Genomic DNA, 6419 nt, shown 5'->3' on the forward strand with positions numbered 1-6419 from the left:
GGGGGGAGGGGCGTGGGGAGCACGGAGCGGAGCAGCCCAGAGGAGGGCTTGGCCTTCTCTCCTTCCCGGGGAGTCGAGGTGTGCAAAGGCCAGGCCAGGGCCCCCTGGAGCCCTGTAGGTCTCCCCCTCATCTTACAAACAGAGAGGTGTCACCCTCTGTGTGAGGAGTGTGTGTGATGGCTTGAAGGGGTCACCCCGTCCATCACGTCCCCCAGGTGCTGAGCTAGGGGGAGTTCGTGCAGAAGCCAGGCCTTCAGGACGACTCTGAAGGCCCTGCCTGAGACCCCTCCCGGCTGGCGGTCTCCCAGGAACAGTAAGCGGAGGGGCTGGACCAACCGGTTGCCACCCGTCGTGTCCTCGCCGCTGTGGCCCGCTGGGCCCTCCCTTGTCTGACAGGAGCATGGCCAGACTGGCCGGGCTCACCGTTCTTGGAAGAGCAACGGTGACAAGAGACCCTTTTCCCAGGGCCCGTCTTGCGGTGTAGCCCTGGGCTCTGTTTATGGAATTTCTACATTTTAATTTTTAGAAGCAGCTTAACACAATAACATGGGATTAAAATTAGCATGCTAAGGCTCCCTGAGGACAGAACACCTGCCGTTGGTTTCCGCGGGAAGTTTGGGTGACACCCCGAGTGCATGGACACGTACAGCTCTGCGGACACAAAGCATGCACACAAAGGCGGGTACACACGCGTGCGCACACACGCCCACGCCCTCCCTGTCTCGGGGCACCCGACCACACGCTGCAGACACGTGTGCGCACACCAGCCCCACCGGGTGGTCGCGCGTCTCTCGCGCCGGCCCGATGGTCTGTGGGGATGCCCCCCTCCCGCTCTGCATTTAGAGCCTTGCTCTGAACGCCTGCGGCAGCCCCTGGGTCTCCGGACCAAGCCCTTCTGCTCAGAGGCCCCCAGAGCCACAGCACGTGTTTGGTATGCAAGGCCGGTCTGTCCTCAGGGACAAGCCAGTAAGTGTTCATTGTGCAGTTTGGCCCGACGGGAGCCCTGCCTGGCTCCTGCAGCCGGCCCCCGAGGGTCCCGTAAAGCCTCCGTCTGCAGTGCAGACCCGGCAGGCCCCTGGGAGAGTCTGTGGGTTTTCTCCCAGTCACCTGGGCCCCGATTTAGTATGAACAACAGCTGTTGTGCTTTTACCAGCTAAGGGCTCCTTCTGCCCGGCTTCCCTCTGTGCAGGAGTCCCTGATTTCTGAACACAGCCCTTCCCTCTCAGCTCACCACCCCACCGTGCTGCACCCTGCGGTGCTGGGAGGCAGCTGAGCCACTGCTGGCCGGGGGGACCCCCCTCAGCTGTCTCATTGCTGAGACCCCCGTTTCTAGGAAGCCGTCCACCGGCCCCTGGGATCTAACAGCAGGGGGTTGGCCGACGTGACTGAAGGTCACACGCTGTGGGTGTGCAGGCCTCCCCGAGGTGCAGCTGCCCCCCAGCCAGGGTGAGCCCCTGCCCGGCCGTGCCGCGCGGTGTCTGATGGGCATGCATGCCATGGGCTGGCTGGCTGTCCGTGGTGGCCGAGGCTGGCTGAGCTCTGGTGCAGGGAGCTCGAGGAGGTGGCCTTCCAACACTTCCCCTCTGCCGGGTTCGGGTCCGAGCTCTGGGCCGTCCTCATCTCCCTTGATGACTGGGAATGTCCTCCGGTGTCCAGGCCCTCAGCCACCTGCTCCCTGCCCCATCCAGGGGCCAGTGTTCTTCTTGAGCTGCAGTGAATCTCTGCATCTGCACAAGGGGCTGCCCAGGGTTTCAGTGATGGAATTTTGGTCTTACCTTGTTTTTCCGCAGCTGAGGGAGGTGCAGGAGACCCCGGAGGACCCTGGACTTGGAGGGCCAGCCTGCTGGGCGGGCGCAGGGAGAGACAGCAAGTTGCCCCTGGACCCGCCCGCAGGCCCTGACTGCCCCAGAGCACGTGACCCCAGGCCCTCCGGAGCCCCCTCGCCTAGCTGCGGTCAGTCACCAGCGAGCCCCCGGCCGCTGCAGCCCATCCGGCTCCAGGCCTGGGAGGCAGCGACCTCCCACCGCCCACGGGTCTTCTGGGCTGACAGGAGGCTCTGCTCTGCACGCCCGTGGGCGTGCACTGACCCTGCTGCCCCCACGGGCCCTGCGGCTCATCCGCTGCTGCTCTGGGTGCTGGGCGCAGGGTGATGGGGATCTGGCGGGAAAGCTGACTGGGACCTGGCTGTTTGCGTACCCTGGGCTCTGTCCCGCAGCCTCACCAGCAGGAATTGGTTCCATGATGTGAGGTGTCATTTATGAGGCGCTGGGTATGCTGAGGCTCTATTAGAAATGCCTCTTTAGGTCAGGAATCTGGGGTGTGGTGTTCGGGGGATTCCATCAGGGCCACGTGTGCAGAAAGTGACAAAGCTGGTGTTTGATGCCGCAGACTCATCGCAGGACTCAGCAGAATCAGCAGGCGAAGAGCTGAGGGGGACCCAGGGGGGGCTCCTTGCATCCCGGGGCCAGAGGGGACCCGCATGGGGTCACGGCCCCCCAGACCCCCATGAGGTCACGGAACCCCAGACCCACAGCGGGGTCACAGGCCCCCCCAGACCCACAGCAGGGTCACAGCCCCCCAGGCCTGCAGCAGGGTTACTGCCCCCCAGGCCTGCATGGGGTCATGGCCCCCCAGACCTGTGTGGGGTCATGGCTCCCCAGACCCGCGTGGGGTCATGGCCCCCTGGACCCACAGTGGTGAGCCGGTCAGGTGAGGGATCACGGACCCCTGGGCCCACACAGGGTCACAGCCCCCCAGGCCCGCATGGAGTCATGGCCCTCTAGGCCTGCATGGGGTCATGGCCCCCCAGACCTGTGTGGGGTCATGGCTCCCCAGACCTACGTGGAGTCACGGCCCCCTGGACCCACAGTGGTGAGCAGGTCAGGCAAGGGGTCATGGACCCCTGGGCCCACACGGGGTCATGGCCCCCTAGGCCCGCATGAGGTCACAGCCCCCCAGACCCACAGTGGGGTCACGGCTCCCAAGGCCTGCATGGGGTCATGGACCTCCAGACCTGTGTGGGGTCATGGCTCCCCAGACCCACGTGGGGACACAGCCCCCTGGACCCACAGTGGTGAGCGGGTCAGGTGAGGGATCACGGACCCCTGGGCCCACACAGGGTCACAGCCCCCCAGACCTGCAGTGGGGTCACGGCAACCCGGACCCGCAGCAGTGAGGGGACGGAAGCTGATGGAGCTGGGCTTGGGGCACCCCGTGTGTCTGAGAAAGAAGACTGAGCAAATTCGGTCAGTGTGGCAGGAGGCGAGGTTTGAGGCAAGTGAGCCTGACCGGCCCACACTCCTGTCTGCACTAGTCTGCCAGGAGACGTGCTGGGTGGTCCTGAGTCTGAGGCCCAGCCCCCCGGGGAGGCACCCCCCGGGCCGACGCCCACCCTCAGGGCAGGGACGCACAGCGCAGGTGAAGAGGCCCCGGGTCTCCCTGGGGGAGCCTGGATTTCACCCCTTCACCTGCTGGCTCCACTCACACTGCAAGGACGCCGAAGGCCCGGCTTCCCACCGGTGGCTCTCCCCACCCTGCTCTTCCCACCGTGAATCCCTGGGTTCTTTGGGAGGAAAGAGCAGCCCTGCAGAACCCCCGAGGGATGGTGGCTGCGGCGGCACTCTGAGCCTGGGCAAGGGCTCCGCGTCTGCCTCGCTCACGACGCGGGGTGTGATGGCGGCTTGCGGGGGAGAGGAGGAGCGGGAGACTGAAGAGCTGCAGGTACATTTCAGACTCGGAGGTTTTTTGACCAGGCACATTCTCAAAGAGAACGTTTGTGTTAAAAGGCTTGAGAGGTTTTTGTGCTTGGTCTGTCAGAAGCAGGCTCTCTCCTCCCTCGGGATTCCTCGGGCCTGTGAATTCCTTTTCCCCTCCCCTCCTCTCTTTCCCTGGAGCCAAGAGAAAGGATGGGGACGCACAGGATTGGGGATGCTCAGAATTCGTGGTCTGCTGCTCTTTGTCACCCTGCAAGTGGCCTTCTTTACTTTCGGGGACTAGGAGAGCTCATACTGGGGCCTCCCCGAAGCCTCTTTGGTCTTGAGAAGATGAAGGGTCTGGGCCCGGTGAGGCAACCAGGTGTCAGGATTTCTGGGAAGCAAGAAGGAAGCAGCAGGGAAGGGTGCGTGGAAGGGCTGTGAACATTGAGGACCAAGCTTTTCCTCGACGTTGGGGAAAAGTAACGGGCCCAGGCCGCCGGAAGCCTGAACACAGCCTGGCAGCAGCCCTTCAGTGAGAGCCCGTGAGGCCACCCCGAGCCCTGCCCAGATGGGGCTGCTCCCCAGGGCCTCGGGATGGCCGCACCTAGGCCTCCACCCCATGCGGCTTCTGTCTGTGTGCACACGGGGTCTCGGCAGGGGCTCGGGTGGCCTGTCCTGGAACAGTGGTGAAAGATGGAGGACAGGAGTCGGGGGACACTCGGGGCCCTCCGGAGGCACCCAGGGGGTCCTTGGGGCCCAAGCGCTTCAGGGGGCACTCTGAGGGGTCCTTGGGGGGCACTCTGAGGGGGTTCTTGGGGGGCACTCTGAGGGGGTACTCGGGGGGCACTCTGAGGGGGTTCTCGGGGGTGCTCTGAGGGGGTTCTCGGGGGGCACTCTGAGGGGTCCTTGGGGGTCACTCTGAGGGGTCCCAGCACAGGTCTGACAGTCCTAGTTCTCCAGTCCCACTGTCTGCAAATGGAGGGTCATTCTAGACTTCCTGGCCTCCGATCCCTCATTCAGCAGAGCAAGCCCTCTCACCCCCGCAGTGCAGCCTCATGTGTGCGTGTGTGCCCTCAGCACCGAGGCCAGGGCCGCCCACAGTGGCATCTGTGCTGGCATCTGGATGTGTGTCTGGAGTCCGGAAGCCCCTCGGGCTTGGCAGGGGGGCCGCACATCAAGGGGCGGGCTCACATCCACCGATGCCCTTTCCAGGCCCCAGGGCTGTTTGCTTAAAAGGGCAGGACTTTCCTTAAAGTGACAGGCAGATGAGGCTTCAGGTAGGTGGTTAGGGGAGGGCTGAGAGTGAAAGTGTCCGACTCTTTATGACCCCATGGTCTATACTCCATGAATTCTCCAGGCCAGAACTCTGGAGTGGGTAGCCTTTCCCTTCCCCAGGGGAGCTTCCCGACCCAGGAATGAGCTGGGGTCTCCTGCATTGCAGGCGCATTCTTTACCAGCTGAGGCACCGGGGAAGCCCCAGGGGAGGGCTGGGCCCCACATTCCTGCTGAGGTGGAGGGGGCTCAGGGCGACCTGTCAGCCAGGATGCGGTGTGGAGTCCAAGCTGAGTGGGCTGAGCAGAGTGCGTGCCTCGGGACTCTGCTGGCATTTGCTGTGAACGGAGGGAGGAGAGTGGCCACTTCTGCCAACTGGGCGAGAACTCGAGTCCTTGAGCTCCCAGGATTAGAGTGCTCCAAAGATCGGTGGCTCATGCATTCTCTCCTTTCCCTTCTTCCCTTTGAAAAAATCACCCTCATTTGTTCATCCCGCTGCCATTTACGGGGCGTCCGCTGGTCTCCAGGCAGCTTGCTGACTTGCCCTCCATGAGCTTACGGTCCAGCGGGGAAGGGAGCCATTAAAGAGACTCAAAACAGGACAAGGGCACTTCTGTGAAGTGGGTGGCACGCTGCCAGAGGTGGGAAGTGGTTCTTGTCAGATTCCAGCCCCTTCTGCACGTCGGTGCCCTCCTGGCCCATGGCTCAGCTCCAGGAGCCAGGAAAGAGGTCCCCAGTGGGCCATCAGGCTGCTGGAAACCTACCTTGTGAACTAGCTTTTGCCTATCGATGTTGACTGTCTGCCTGGCCACCTGTGGTCACCCACACACCACCTGGCAGAACGCCATGACTGCTGTGTGTGAAGCCCAGCAGGTCCCAACATGAAACCACCTTAAGAGCTCGTAGCACTTTTTGCGGAGAAGGCAATGGCACCCCACTCCAGTACTCTTGCCTGGAAAATCCCATGGATGGAGGAGCCTCGTAGGCTACAGTCCATGGGGTTGCTAGGAGTCGGACATGACTGAGTGACTTCACTTTTCACTTTCATGCATTGGAGAAGGAAATGGCAACCCACTCCAGTGTTCTTGCCTTGAGAATCCCAGGGGTAGGGGAGCCTGGTGGGCTGCCATCTATGGGGTCACAGAGTCGGACACGACTGATGCGGCTTAGCAGCAGCAGCACTTTCTGAGAGGGACTGGGATGCCTACACTGTGGATTAAGAGTTCAGGGGAAGGATGGATGTGTCCTGGCAATGAGAGGGCTTCTGGGAGGACCACTAGAGATGCTGGGATGACCATTCCTCAGGACATTTCTCCTTATTTCCTGGTGAGCCGCTATCATCTTGTGGATTTCATCAGTCTCACCTGTGATAAACCAGGCTTCAGAAGCCTTCAGCAGTAAAAGGTGGACATTTTACTTTTACGCCTGGGCCCACAGAGGTGCACAGAGGAA

Source organism: Dama dama, chromosome 1 (genome assembly GCF_033118175.1).
Source record: "Dama dama isolate Ldn47 chromosome 1, ASM3311817v1, whole genome shotgun sequence".
Lineage (NCBI taxonomy): Eukaryota > Metazoa > Chordata > Mammalia > Artiodactyla > Cervidae > Dama > Dama dama.